Here is a 16,905-nt window from a genome sequence, read left to right as displayed (position 1 = left end):
TCTTGCCATTGACGCCAACTCCACAGTATTCCGTCATCCATCAGCTTCAGCCTAGATTCGGAGTCTCCTTCTAGAATAATCAGTTCTTGAAGAGTGTTGCTGGACTGACAAGCCTCAACTTCATATATCACGCCAAGCTTGAGGGCGTAGGAAATCAAGACCCATATGTAGAGTTGTATGATTCTTACTATGGGCGGCAACCGCTCTTTGATGGTCGCTTCTGCATAGTCGGGTTGTAGACTATAAACTTAGCGCTGACTAGGAGGCAACCCAGTTTTCTTTTTTTTGCTCTTTATTTTAATTTTTGGTTTTTATTTATTTATATTTGATTTTTGTTCTTTCCCATGCCAGTTTCCATGCCTGCCTCTATACCCAGGCTGCTGCTAACTGATACTACCGAGAATAAAGCAGACAAATATATAATCAGGGGAGTGTTATTTTTGTTTTCATTGTTTTTTTTGTTCGTCTTGCATGCATTTGTTCGTTTTGCATTTTGTTCATTGTTCTGAAACATTGAGGGCAATTCTTTGGATAAGTATGGGGGGTGTTATTTAGTTTTGTTTCGTTCATCATTGTGTTTTGCATTAATATGGTTTAGTTTATTGCATAGAGTTTGTAATCATGCATATCATTATGTTATTGTGTTTTTGTTGTGTGAATAAGTAGAATGATGACTGTTGGCCGATGATGATAGAGTTGTGGAAAAATTTTTTTTAGAAAATGTTTCTTTTGATTGAACATGAGAAGCTGTTGGTTGAATCGTGAATCATATTAAGCACGCATGTTAGACCGGTGTAGTGTAGCGATGTAATTGATGATGTTCGTGTTTGCTTGACCATTGCATGACAATAGATGCTTGCTGATCATGATAGTGTCTTTGGATTCTCGATGATTGTTAGACATTGCATGTATGATCTTGGGTGTACCTAGAAAATTTTTGAAAAACATTTTTTTTTTTTTGAAAAAAAACTAAGTTAACTCCATCCGGGTTACGAGTAAGGGATTGAAATCCTAATCCTTTGTTCTTGACTAAGTATGCAGATTCCACGGGGTTAATAAAAAATAAATTTGAAAATTTTTAAAATAACAATTCCATCCGGGTTTGGAAATTGATTAAAATTCTAATCAATTTTCCATAGCTAAGTTTGCGGGCTAAATGAGATTGTAGCTCCATCCGGGATATAGACGAGGGGATTGAAATTCGAATCCTATCTTAGTTATAGCTAAGTTTGCGGGTAATTATTGGGGCTTAAGAAAAATACCGGGTGCAAAATCCGGAGGTACGTAATTAATCTCAAGAAAGTGCATGTTTTTGTTTGGGATTGTTGAGATGACGGAGTGCTAGATTGTGACACTTACACTGATTTGTCATAGGTCGCTAAGCATTCTTAGGACAGATTCTTTTGAGGTTGCACGAAACTGGATTGACATAGCACACACACACGTTTACGTTAAACTGACAGTGTATTGTGAACAATCAAAAGTTTGTGGTTTTTAGTTGTTGAAGTTGAAACTTATCGGAGGCTATGTTGTTCATGATTCATTCTAACTTATGTTGTTTTCATTTTGTTTTTGCATGTCTTGCTCGAGGGCGAGCAAGAGTTAACTATGGTGGTGTTGATAAGTGCATTTTGTATGCATTAGTTTGTGATAGGTTTATGTCTATTTTGTGTGCATTCATATTGTTTTTATGTGTTTTAGTGCATGTGTGTGTATTTCACTCTTCGGGTTAATTTTGTAGGAAAATGGATTTCTGAAGAGTGAATTACGGATCAGCTTTGGTCGAAAATTCATATTTAATTTTAGAAAGATCCAAATCCGATCTTCACCTACAAGAATGAATTTCAAGATGTTTTTAAGCTGATGTCAAAATTTCATCTCAATCCGACAGCTAGAACTCGAGATATGAATTTTTCAAAATCGTCGCTCGAGCGCAGAAATCTGTTTTTTTTAGCTGCGCGCGCGAGACTTATTCCAAGCGCGTGCGCGGGTTTCGGCGTCAGACTATTCCGAAAAGTCCTTGTGTTGGAAGGAAATTAATTGGTATGTGTTTCGGACCATATAAATAGAAGATATATCATATTTTTTAGGGTTCCGAAGTTCCACAACACAAGTGAGGCGGCTACAACGCTTGGGAGAGAAGATTTCTCTTTTCTTTTCTTCTTCTTTTTATTTTTTATTTATAGTTTTAATTATTGATTAGTTTTTTTTCAACCAATATGGCGTGATTGGGCCGAACAAATTTATGTAAAAAACTTGTTTGTTTATTTGGGATTTTTAGACTCGATTCTATTTTATTGATTATTAAATTAATATTTGTCTTGTGAATTGCCTGGCCAATTGTTCGTTTGTATGTTAATTGATCCTAAGTCGATGGAAGAGGGATTGATTTTGATCACTCTAATAATTAACACGAGGTTAAATTGGCTAGAAATAATATCCAATTTCATCGTGCGGTTTTAGGTGCAAACTAAATTTTGACAGATATTTAATGCATTCTAAGTTGATTTGAATTACGAAAGATTGATCCGTCAACATTTGAATAGGTTTAATTGTTCTAGAAATAGTCCTTTAAACAAGTTAGGAGAATTCGCCGTAATCTAAGATTAAATCTGAGTCCTGAATCGGCTACATGTTACATGATTTGTTTGTTACCTACGTGTGTCTTGGTTGTCTCTTTTATTTAAATTTATTTTTCAGCTATTTTAATTCTCATTATTTATTTAGTAATTAAATTTCTATTTTATTTAAATCGCTCTTTATGAATTTGTCTTGATTAAGTAAAATAATTGAATCTTGAGAATTGACACAGTCCCTGTGGGATCGATACTTGGACTATCTGTCCACTTTACTATTACTTGACCTGGTGCGCTTGCCAGTAGATATTTATCACACCGATTTATCCGGTCAAGTTTTTGGCGTTGCTGTCGGGGACTGTTTAGTTAATATTATGATAGATTATTTGCTTGAGATTAGATATTTTATTATTTTTAGTTTTTTATTATTTATTTTTAATTTTATTGTTTCTTACTTGTGAGGTACTTGGAGATGGATCATCGACATGTGTTCACAAGGTTTGGCCAACAATACTCAGAGTCATTATATGCTGCTTGGGGGAGATTCAATGATTTGGCAAACAGATTTCGATGTCATCAATTTTCGAACTGCACCCTTACTCAAATTTGTTATGGTGGTTTGAATGCGACAACAAGACAAAGGGTAGATTATGGAGCTTTGGCCACGGGAAGTCACTTGTTCAACAGAGATTACGACAATGCGATGCACTTTTTAATTGATATGGAAGATTTCGACTACCATTGTCATTGTGATCCTTTACTGCAGGGTTGGAGTCACCAATATCCTCAAGATATCAACTCTATAAAATTTTCAAACCAACCACCGGAGTATCAAGAAGAATGTATAGGGCATTTTGAGGATTGCTACAACTTAAATTGTAATTCACCCAAGTGTAGGTTGTCTGCAAGTAATATACTCGTGAGTACGAGATCGATCCACGGAGAGGATGCTGTAAGTTTAATTTTAGCAATGATATATTATATATGGAAATATTATTATAAAAATTCAAATACACAAATTATAAAATTTTCAAGGCTTCAAAGGTTCATTGTTGGTTTATTTAAGATTGCTTAACAAAAATAAATAAAAGAAAATAAAAAATAAACATAAGAAACAATTAAATATTTATACAAATACATCATATAATATAGTTTCCACTATATTAATATCAGATTAACCGATAATTACTACATGATTCCCATAATATATATATAAATGCATAAATATAAACATAAAAAGAACAATTAAATATTTAAACAAATATATCATATAATATAGTTCCCACTATATTAATATCGAATTAACCGATAATTAATATATGGTACCCATAATATATATATATATAAGTGCATAAATATAAACATAAAAAGAACAATTAAATATTTAAATAAATATATCATATAATATAGTTCTCATTATATTAATATCGAATTAACCTATAATTAATATATGGTACTCATAATATATATATAAGTTCATAAATATAAATTGACATAAAAGTAAATGTTAGAACAAATCACAATACTTTATTTAGAACAACCGGCAGAGCCACGCTATCGTCTAAATAAAATATATGACTTTTTTTTATGTTAGTTGCGATAAAGTAAATGTTAGTTGCGGAAAAGTAAATGTTAGATGCGAGAAAAGTAAATGTTAGATGCGAGAAAGTAAATGTTAGTTGCGAAAAGTAAATGTTAGTTGCAGAAAAGTAAACGTTAATTCAAATCACGATATATTATTTAGAACAACCGGCAGAGCCACGCTATTGTCTAAATAATATATATGACTTTATTATAAATTGATACATATATTTATAGTATATAATTATTGTAGTATTTATTGTATCATATTAGACAAAAAATCAAGGTAACTACATTCAAGGTACCAAGTATTTGATGTAAATAGATAACAATAAATCATCCAAATTATACCTACAAATAAAGATCAATTAGTAAAAATAAAAATAGAAAAGGAAAGAATATACAAAATATAAACAATCTTAGTAAAAGTAAATCTGTCTCCATTTTGATGTTTGATTATTTTGATCATCTTAATGAGGTTTTTGGATTTCTTGTCTTCTACAAAGTTGAAGATGCCTCTTTTGTGATTCTACAGGATTTGAGATTACTCCAATATGACCTTTTTAGCTTGAGTAATTTTTTTTTTGAAACTTATCTTAAGTAATTTTATTTTTACCAAACCTGCGCAAAACATAAAATACAACATTTTTAGTAAAATATTTAATTATAAACACATAACACTAAAATAATACAACTTCATAATTTTAATGAAACTTTAATTTTAAAACACAACTTTTAACATATAAATAATTACGAATTTTAAGTTTATCACACCCCCAAACCGGTTTATTACTAGTCCCTTAGTAATAAAATATCATAAAATCACAAGTTAGATTTTTATTCCTTATATATATATATATATATATATATATATATATTCAAATTTGCAAACTTTAACATTTTAAAACACACTTGTAAGGATATCATATGTTTATTTATAAATCTTGTTATTAACTAATATATTAATATATAATTGGATGAGTTATACATATATATTTCACACAATATCAAAATATTAAATATATATATATATATAATTTTTTTATATAAATATTTTTTTAAAAACTTTGAGAAAAATATAATCAAAATGATAATTGAAATCATTTTCATAACATGTATATCATCGTGAATTTTAATGTAAAAGTCTCAACTCCATATTCTCTCGGGTTCTGATATTTCATATATAGCTGTTTTTCACTCATGGAGTTTGAAGAAAATTATACACTTATTGAAAATGACTAATATGTAAAGTAGACAATCAAATAACCTAATATTGAAAATAAGATAGGATAATTTACAAAGAATAAACCCATTTTGTTTTTTTTGTTTTTTTTATTTTTTTTATTTTTTGGTTGGCTGCAAAATTATTTTTACATAATAAATACCTCCAATAAACTTTGAAAAAGTAATATTTTTTTTTCAAAGTTTATTTATTTGTTTATTTTTTTATGAGGTAAATCTATTACATTGATAATTATAGTAGAGATATTAATACTCTACATTTTTACTCAAACTCCAAAAAATTTTGCAGCCAATTTTTATATGCACAAATTTTTATTATTTTGTTTTTGTTTTTTTTTTCAAAATGGGTTTAATCTAGTAATCAACCATTTCTTAATAATCAATAAAAGCTTATAAGTTGTTTTCTCAATTCTCACCTCTCACTCACAAAATTTATGTGAGTATATATTGCACTTTTACAAATTAATTCCTTCAATTATACATGTTATTATTCATTCAATCAATATCACTTTAACTATATATTCATAAAAGTTTTAGAAAATATGTTATTTGAAAACACACAATTATATATTATTTATAACTTATATCCCATCAATTATATATTTTCTATTAAATTGATAAAAAGAAGAATAAATAAACATTTATACAAAAAGACTTCATTTTCTTAGTAGTTTGCAATTTAAATATTTACGTAATATTAAAGTCTAATCCATTGTGATAATACGATAAATAAAAACTAATGCGTGTCAAGAGTTTTTGACTCCTTACTCTGCCATTGAAAAAGGAAAAATAAATATTATTATAGAATTTTTTTTTATTTTTAAAATTTTAAATTTTTTTTTCAAAAAGATAAACCCTCCCCCAAACCTGAATATAACATTGTTTTTAATTTTTTAAGAAAAATGAAGAGTACATGATGAAAGAGAAATCACCTGGGGTTTATTGAAGATGAGGAACAAACACAAACCATTTCGCGACATGTTGAATCAATGATGACTTCAACATCTTCTAATGAGTTGAGGGTTGGCTTCCATCCAATTTTTTTATAAATTGGCAAATAGGGTCTTTTTTAGTCAGATTCCCAAGACCATTACCATGATGTTGTGCTTGGAATAGTTTTCATAAACGAAGAAGTTGACCTTGCACATCTCCACTAGAATGCGTCTCAAGAGTCAATGAGATATCATCTAATGACTCTTTACTCAGCCTATTCTTAATGAAATCAATTTTATCTTCTCTATTTGTGGAAACATATCCCAAAGATCTGCATCGTCTATCACAAGTCCATCTGGCACATTTATGACAAACATCTAGCCTCTTGGCCCTCCTTTTTTTTCGCATAGGTGCTTTTTCCTAGTCCAGACATATTTCGAACAAGTAAGAATTTTGGAACTTCACCACCCAATCGAACTTTGGCTTCAATTATAAGACGAATATCCTCCGGAATTCCTTTTTGCATAAGCATTCTCAATCATTCACATCTTCCTTCATAAATAATTCTCAAAATTTTTTTAGAAACAGATGGAAAATATTTACCATGTTCTTTGATAGCTTCATCCATTTTGAAAATAAAGAATTTTTTTTTTCAATTATTTTGGAAAATTGAAATAAAACCGACTAAAAGAAGTCACGGAGTACCGTTATCCGCCACTTAACCGGGAAGTGAACTCAATTCTGCAAAAATAAAATAAAAATATAAGTAAAAATAATTTGGATCATGTAAAGGCATAAACTCATCATTAAGAATTTCATTTTCTAAAAATGGTTTAAGTCTTTGTCCATTAACTTTAAACACATTATTATTTTTAGGATTTTCAACATCAACAGCACCATGAGGATAAACATTTTTTACAACATATGGACATGTCCATCGTGATCTAAGTTTTCCTGGAAACAAATGCAAGCGAGAATTATAAAGTAAAACTTTTTGTCCAATTTCAAACGATTTTCTCATAATATTTTTATCATGAAAGGCTTTTGTTTTATCTTTATAAATCTTTGCATTTTCATATGCATCATTTCTTAATTCTTCTAGTTCATTTAGTTGCAATTTTCTTAATTTAGATGCATCATCTAAATTAGTAGTAAATGCTTTAATAGCCCAATAAGCTTTATGTTCTATTTCAACAGGTAAATGACAATGCTTACCAAAAACTAATCTATATGGTGACATCCCCAATGATGTTTTAAATGCAGTTCTATATGCCCATAATGCATCACTTAATCTTAAAGACCAATCTTTTTTATTTGGATTGACCGTTTTTTCCAAAATTTGTTTTATTTCTTTATTTGCAAGTTCAACCTGACCATTCGTTTGAGGGTGATATGGAGTAGAAACTTTATGTGTAATATCATATTTTCTTAACAACGAAGAAAATGATTTATTTATAAAATGACTTCCCCCATCACTGATTATAGCTCTAGGTATTTCAAATCGGCTAAAAATATTTTCTTTCAAAAATTTTATCACAACTTTATGATCATTAGTTCTACATGCAATTGCTTCAATCCATTTTGAAACATAATCGACAGCCACTAAAATATAAGTGAATCCAAAAGATAATGGAAATGGACCCATAAAATCTATTCCCCAACTGTCAAATATTTCAATAATCATGATTGGATTTAAAGGCATCATGTTTCGTTTTGAAATTGAACCCATTTTCTGACAATTTTCACAAGATTTGTAAAATGAATGCGTATCTTTGAATAAAGAAGACCAATAAAATCCACATTGAAAGATTTTTGCAGCTGTTTTCTTTGACGAAAAATGACCTCCACATGCCTCAGAATGACAAAATTTAATAACACTACTTAGCTCATTTTCGGGTATGCAACGTCGAAAAATTTGATCAGAACAATACTTAAACAAATAAGGATCATCCCGATAAAATTTTTTGACCTCTTTCAAGAATTTATTTTTATCCTGTGAACTCCAATGAGAAGGCATTTTATTTGTCACAAGAAAATTTACAATATTAGCAAACCAAGGCATAGTAGTAGCATGGAATAGTTGATCATCCGAAAAATTTTCATTTATCGGTATTTTATTTTGAGACGATTCACAAATTATTCTTGATAAATGATCGGTTACTACATTTTCTTCTTCAAGTTGATTGTTTTCTTCAAATAGTTTTGATTCAAAAATATTTTCCGAATCAAAATTTTCCACTAAACAAACATCAGATTGTTGATTTAAGTTTTCTTGTTGGCATTCTTCCACGATAGTTTCTATTGCATTATCATCTTCATCTTCATCTTCAGAAATACTTGGTTGTTTACTTAAATTGAACACATTAAGTTCTAAAGTCATATTTCCAAAAGATAATTTCATTATTCCATTTCGACAATTAATTAAAGCATTTGAAGTTGCTAGAAATGGACGTCCCAGTATTATTGGAATTTCATTATGAACTTCTATTGGTTGTGTATCCAAGACAATAAAATCCACAGGATATATGAATTTATCAACTTGAACTAACACATCTTCTACTACACCTCTAGGTATTTTGATTGACCTATCGGCTAGTAGAAGAGTAACAGATGTAGGTTTTAAATCTCCCAACTTAAGTTTTTCATAAACTGAATAGGGAAGTAAATTCACACTTGCTCCCAAATCTAACAAAGCTTTTTTAATTTTATTTTTTCCAATAATACATGAAATTATTGGACAACCAGGATCTTTATATTTCAAGGTAGAATTATTTTGAATAATAGAACTTACTTGTTCAGTTAAGAATATTTTCTTCTTTACATGCAATTGTCTTTTCACAGTACATAAATCTTTTAAAAATTTTGCATAAGAAGGCACTTGTTTAATAGCATCTAATAATGGAATATTTATTTTTACTTGTTTAAAAACTTCATAAATATCATAATCATATTTTTTTGTTTTTTATTATTTACTAATGCATGAGGAAAAGGAACATGTTTATTTGACTCGCTCATTATTTTAGATAATTTATCATCAACTTTCTTATTTTTAGGACTCAAAGTATCATCTTTCTCAAAAGTATCAAGATTTTCATCCTTACTCTTTGAGTTTAACTGATCTTTGTTTTCATCACTATATGGATCATTAATTATTTTTCCACTTCTAAGAGTAATAACAGATTTTACTTGATCAAATTTATCTTGATTTTTATTTTTAGGATTAGGTTGTGGTTGAAATGGAAATTTTCCTTTTTCATGAATATTAAGTGCAGATGCAAATTTTGCAAGAGTTTCTTTCAAATCATTCATAGATTGAATGTTTTGAATATTGATAAACTCTTGCTTTTGAATGTATGCATGAATTTCATCTTCAAAATGTTTTCTTGAAGTTGGGATATAAGGAACATAACCTTGATGATTTTGGTTATTTTGAAAATGTTGTTGTGAAGGTTGTGCATTATTATCGTTCCTCCAACTAAAATTAGGATGATTTCTCCAACCAGAATTATATGTTTGTGAAAAAAGATCTAATGTTGGTTTTTTAAAATTGTTAACATAATTGGCTTGTACATGGAGACATTCTTTAAATGAAGGCAAAGTAGGACAATTTTTTGTAAGATGATCATGTGAATCACATATATGACAAACAATTTCTCGAACACTTTTTAATTGATCACTCTTTTTCATTTCTAATGACTCGATTTTTCTTGCTAAAGATGCAAGTTTAGGTTGAATATCTACATCATCTTTAAGATGATAAATACCAACCCCATTCGTTGAATTATTGGTTTTAATTGGTGGTTCAATTGAGCCTATATTATCCCAATTTTGAGCATTTTTTGCTAATGACTCTAAATATTCCATAGCTTCATTTGGGTTTTTTTCTTCAAAAGTTCCATTACACATGAATTCTATCATTTTCCTATCTTTAGGTATTAAACCTTAATAAAAGTGAGAAACTATCCTCCATATTTGAAAACCATGATGTGGGCATGTATTAAGTAACTCTTTTTTATATCTATCCCAACATTGATAAAATGTTTCCCCTTGTTTTTGAGAAAAAGTTATAATTTATCTTTTAAAAGAGTTTGTTCTATGAGAAGGAAAAAACTTTTTAAGAAATTGTTGTTGCATTTCTTTCCATGATCTTATTGAACTTGATCTCAAATTTTGCAACCATGTTTTAGCTTTATCTTTTAAAGAAAAAGGAAAAAGCTTTAATCGAACAATATCCATGCTACAATTTTGATCATTATAAGTGTTACAAACCTCCTCAAATTCTCTTAAATGTAAATATGGATTTTCAGAATCTAGGCCATGAAAATTTGGTAAAAGTTGAATGATTTGAGGTTTAAAATTGAAATTAGATGCATCGGGAGGAAAAACTAAACAAGATGGTGTACTAGTTCTTATTGGATTCATATGGTGCATAAGTGTTCTTGGTTGTTCATGTTCTTGATTATTATTATTATTATCATCTTGATTATTAGAATTATCCTCCATGTTTAAAATATTTTCAGATACTCGAACAAGTCTACCACTTTGTTTACGACTCCAAACAATCATACAATTAAAAACAACATACTATTTACATAAATAACATAATTAACAAAAATTAAACTTAATTTATATCTCCCCGGCAACGGCGCCAAAAACTTGCTACAACTTAAATTGTAATTCACCCAAGTGTAGGTTGTCTGCAAGTAATATACTCGTGAGTACGAGATCGATCCACGGAGAGGATGTTGTAAGTTTAATTTTAGCAATGATATATTATAGATGGAAATATTATTATAAAAATCCAAATACACAAATTATAAAATTGTCAAGGCTTCAAAGGTTCATTGTTGGTTTACTTAAGATTGCTTAACAAAAATAAATAAAATAAAAAATAAACATAAGAAACAATTAAATATTTATACAAATACATCATATAATATAGTTTCCACTATATTAATATCAGATTAACCGATAATTACTACATGATACCCATAATATATATATAAATGCATAAATATAAACATAAAAAAAACAATTAAATATTTAAACAAATATATCATATAATATAGTTCCCACTATATTAATATCGAATTAACTGATAATTAATATTTGGTACCCATAATATATATATAAGTGCATAAATATAAACATAAAAAAAAAATTAAATATTTAAACAAATATATCATATAATATAGTTCCCACTATATTAATTTCGAATTAACCGATAATTAATATATGGTACCCATAATATATATATAAGTGCATAAATATAAATTGACATAAAAGTAAATGTTAGAACAAATCACAATACTTTATTTAGAACAACCAGCAGAGCCACACTATCGTCTAAATAAAATATATGACTTTTTTTATGTTAGTTGCGATAAAGTAAATGTTAGTTGCGGAAAAGTAAATGTTAGATGCGAGAAAAGTAAATGTTAGATGCGAGAAAGTAAATGTTAGTTGCGAAAAGTAAATGTTAGTTGCGGAAAAGTAAACATAAATTCAAATCACAATATATTATTTAGAACAACCGGCAGAGCCACGCTATTGTCTAAATAATATATATGACTTTATTATAAATTGATACATATATTTATAGTATATAATTATTGTAGTATTTCTTGTATCATATTAGACAAAAAATCAAGGTAACCACATTCAAGGTACCAAGTATTTGATGTAAATAGATAACAATAAATCATCCAAATTATACTTACAAATAAAGATCAATTAGTAAAAATAAAAATAGAAAAGGAAAGAATATACAAAATATAAACAATCTTACTTGACCAACAATGAAACCTTTTCACCTTGACATAAAAGGATTTAGCTTGCCATGAACATAAGACTCAAGAGTAAGTATAAAAGAAATTTCATACTTAAACATGGAGAAATATGCACACTCAAAATCTTATTCTTACACACACAATATTTATTTTACATGTGAGGAATTTCTCTACACTTTTGCACACTACAATGCTTATACAACAAATCTATTTATAGGTCAAATGAGAGCAAGAGTCCAAGACTCATTAAATGTGGAATAGTAAAGTTGGTTGGTGCTTGTCTCCTTGAATGTTAATATCATGACCCAACTTTAATTGGCATGTTTGATGCCTTAGACTTCCGAGTTGGCCTTTTCACAAAACATATAACACGTAGCCCTTTGTTTGTAGATGTGTTTTGACATATAATTCACCCATTTTGGATAAAAAGTGAAATACTTATGATATTTTTACTCCAAGCTAGTCATAATAAAAGTAAATCTGTCTCCATTTTGATGTTTGATTATTTTGATCATCTTAATGAGGTAGTAAAATATTTAAATATAAACACATAACACTAAAATAATACAACTTCATAATTTTAATGAAACTTTAATTTTAAAACACAACTTTTAATATATAAATAATTACGAATTTTAAGTTTCATCAAGGATCATGTGGCTCAGTTGGAGAACATGGTACGATAACAGACAGATAAATCAGTTCTTAGAAAGCCACATCAAGTCTTTGAGTCTTTTGGATGAACAGTTTGCACTTCTTAGAGAACCAATTTTTGAGATCTGCCAAGAGAGTGAAGTAATTGAGTCGGAGCAAGAAGAATTATTTTTTGAAGAATCTTTATGTGAAGAGGAGCCTAAAGTGGTAGTGGAGGAGGAAAAAATATACAAGGAAAAATATTTGACCACGTCAATGGTCTTTAAATGTACACCATTTGAAGATTCGTTCTTGCCATTGACGCCAACTCCACAGTATTCCATCATCCATTAGCTTCAGCCTAGATTCGGAGTCTCCTTCCTGAATAATCAGTTCTTGAAGAGTATTGCTGGACTGACAAGCCTCAACTGCATATATCACATCAAGCTTGAGAGCGTAGGAAATCAAGACCCATACGTAGAGTTGTATGATTCTTAATATGGGCCGCAACCGCTCTTTGATGGTCGCTTCTGCATAGTCGGGCTTTAGACTATAAACATAGCGCTGACTGAGAGGCAACCCAGTTTTCTTTCCTTTGCTCTTTATTTTAATTTTTGGTTTTTATTTATTTCTATTTTATTTTTGTTCTTTCCCATGCCAGTTGTCATGCCTACCGCTATACCTAGTCTGCTGCTTACTGATACTACCGAGAAGAAAGCAGACAAATATATAACCAGGGGAGTGTTATTTTTATTTTCATTGTTTTTTTTGTTCGTCTTGCATGCATTTGTTCGTTTTGCATTTTTGTTCATTGTTCTGAAGCATTGAGGGCAATGCTTTAGATAAGTATGGGGGGTGTTATTTAGTTTTGCTTTGTTCATCATTGTGTTTTGCATTCATATGGTTTAGTTTATTGCATATAGTTTGTAATCATGCATATCAATATGTTATTGTGTTTGTGTTGATGTCTAGCGCTCCAGCGCTACGCATTCCTAAAATTTGGAATGTCTTGGTCGAGTTTTAAAAAGAAATTTGACAACTTATTTTGAAGATACGAGAGTTTAGAGAGTATTCAGAGCATAGAGACGGCTATTGAGAGTTTTGGGATTGCACAAGAGCTCGAGAATTCGGTACGAATACTGAAGACAGCGGCATCCGGCGATGGAGAAACTTCATTCTAATTCGTTCTAGTTTCTCTTTGAACTCTATTTTTCGAGTTTTATGGATTTTTGGAAATACATGTCTTATTTGATTTTTCATGAATTGCATTATGAACTAATTTCTTAGTCTAGAGGTAGACGGATCTTGACTGGAAACCATGATGAAAATATTTTGATTTATATATTTAAATTCTGCGCGTAGTTTATTTGTGTTTTCCTGATTTTAATGCTTTCAATTTACTGGCCATAGATTGAATGATATTTTATTTAGAATCTATCACTCGATAGAGGAGATTTTGAAGATGACATAGGAAAATACATCCTTGGTGTTTATATTGTTCGAGAGGCATATAACTCCATAGAAGTCATTGAAGAATTCTTGTGCTATTTACCGGATTTAATAGTTAAACTTAGATAGACATATTGAGTTTGCTATTGAATATGAATTTCTGCTTGACACTCGAGAGAGGTGGTAGAAAATAATAGGGATTCTTGGCTAATAAATTAGAAGAATTTATAATTGAACAATCATTAGAAATAAATTGTGGTGGACAGTCAAGTGAAGTCGGACCTCTAGCATTCATCACTTATTGAATTTTTCTCTCGTGAACTCGTGGTTATTTAGTGTTGTTTCTTGAAAATTTTAGTTTTATAAAAAATCAACCCATTTTCGTAGCTCTATATAGGATTAAGATTTTATTAGTTGCAAATATTTAATATAATATCATTTTATTCATTCTCCGTGGGATCGACTTGGACTCATTTTCTATATTAAAACTTGACACCGTGCACTTGCGGGCACAAAATTACGCAACAAGTTTTTGGAGCCATTGTCGGGGAATGAATTTTATTTGATTTATATTAAATTGTGCTAATTAGTATTAATTTTGATTTAGAGCAATTTTATTTTATTTTATTTGTTCTAACTTTAAATTTTTTTCTGTCTATGCAGTTTATAAGAAAAAGCCAAAGTTACGACTCACTGCTATTTGATCCAGAAATCGAGAAAACTACTAAAGCGTTGAGAAAAGCTAGAAGAGAAAAGTGCAACAAATGGCTGACAATAGAGAAAACAGAGAAAGAGAAAGAGAAAGAATTGAAGCTGCTCCGGTGCCAATCAGAGATCACTTTCGACCCGTGATCAACAATCATTATTCTTGGATTGCTTGGAAGAATATCACAGCAAATAATTTTGATTTGAAGCCAGCTTTGATTAATATGGTGCAGCAGAATCAGTTCAAGGGTGTAGCTACTGAAGATCCGAATCTGCATCTGCGCACTTTTCTGGAGATTGCTGACACAGTGAAGATTCATGGTGTTACTGAGGACACCATCAGACTACGATTGTTCCTGTTCTCCCTTAGGGACAATGCTCATAGTTGGTTGCATTCTTTACCTCTTGGGAGTATCACTACATGGGAAGATATGTCATCTAAATTTCTGGCTAAGTACTTTCCTCCTGCTAAGTCGGATCAGTTGAAATAAAGATCACTACACTCAAACAGCAAGATTTTGAGCAATTGTATAAAGCCTGGGAGCGGTACAAGGAGTTGCTTAGGAAATGTCCAAACCACAATTTTCCAGATCGGGAACAGATCGAATTATTCTACAATGGTTTGAATGGCCCAACGAGGATTTCTGTGGATGTTGCAGCTGGAGGTTCGATATTCTCTAAAGTTCCTGCGGATGCATATGAGATGCTTGAACATATGACATTTAACAGTTATCAGTGGCCGAGTGAGAGATCTGTGATAACGAAGCCGGCTGGAATTCATGAGGTTGATGCATTTACTGCTTTGACTGCTCAGATGGCTACTATTTCTACATAGTTGGCTGCACTGACCAAAGGGAATCAAAGTTCTACTAAGACAGCATCACTGGCGACTGCTGTAAATTCTGCTGATGGATTTGAGAGTGTGGAGCAAGCTCAATATGTGAACAATAGAAATTACAACAACTATCGAGGTAATCCTGTACCCAATCAGTATTATCCTAGTTTACGTAATCATGAGAATTTTTCCTATGCAAACAATAAGAATGTGTTGAATCCTCCACCGGGGTTTAATACTCAGAATGGTGAGGGTAAGGCATTGTTGGAAGATTTGGTGAGCAATTTTATTGCATAATCATCCACAAGATTTAAAAGGAACAAAAATAGGCTTGATAGTATGGAGACGCACTTGACCAATGTGAGTGCTTCTATGAAAAATCTTGAAACACAAATTGGTCAACTGGCGAATGCGTTGAATAATCAGCAGAGATGTGTGTTTCCTAGAAACACTGAGGTTAATCCTAGGGAGCAATGCAAGGTTGTTACTCTTAGAAGTGGTAAAGAACTTGGGACTGATAATCCAAAGGCAGTGGATGATGCGGAAGTTGAAGAGATTGTGGTAGAGTCTGAAAAATCTGATAGCCAAAATTCCAGCAAGTCTGCAATTGTGCCTGAGAAACCGCCTGTGCCAAAAGCTATTTTGCCACATCCTCAGCGGTTCAAAAAGAAAGCGTTGGATGAGAAGTTTTCTAAGTTTCTTGACATCTTCAAGAAAATCCATATAAATATTCCATTCGCTGATGCTTTGGAGCAGATGCCACACTATGCTAAATTCATGAAGGATGTGATGGCGAGGAAGAGAAAGCTTGAAGAGTTTGAAACAGTGAAGTTGACAGAAGAGTGCAGTGCCATCCTACAAAAGAAACTGCCACAGAAATTGAAAGATCCAGGGAGTTTTTGTAACGCCCCGAATTATTTAATTTTGATCCGAGAATATTTAATTTGGGAATATTTGGAGTTTTGATTTAAATTCTAATATTCTTAAATTATTTAGGATTGAAATTGAATAAATTGAGAAATTGAGGACTGAATTGCAATTATTGCATAGTAGAGGGGCCAAAGTGCAAAATCCTTATTTGGGCTGGACACTTGTGATTTTTCCTAGCATTCACGTGTGAAACACCATTTCTTCCATCAGATTACTCAGCAAAGAAAAACAA

At 30.6% G+C, this 16,905-nt stretch overlaps 1 non-coding gene and 1 pseudogene across 1 annotated transcript; both read right to left on the bottom strand.

The window, feature by feature from the left end:
* Nucleotides 1-7,247: 7,247 nt before the first annotated feature.
* LOC140888873 (uncharacterized) lies at nt 7,248-10,105 on the bottom strand (annotated as a pseudogene).
* A 5,283-nt stretch (nt 10,106-15,388) lies between these two features.
* LOC140894168 (small nucleolar RNA R71) lies at nt 15,389-15,493 on the bottom strand. Its single transcript, XR_012153714.1, has one exon. It is a non-coding gene; the product is annotated as a small nucleolar RNA R71 (small nucleolar RNA).
* Between the last annotated feature and the right edge of the window lie 1,412 nt (nt 15,494-16,905).

Source organism: Henckelia pumila, chromosome 3 (assembly GCF_033568475.1).
Source record: "Henckelia pumila isolate YLH828 chromosome 3, ASM3356847v2, whole genome shotgun sequence".
Classification (NCBI taxonomy): Eukaryota; Viridiplantae; Streptophyta; class Magnoliopsida; order Lamiales; family Gesneriaceae; genus Henckelia; species Henckelia pumila.
This window is presented reverse-complemented; position numbering and strand designations above follow the sequence as displayed.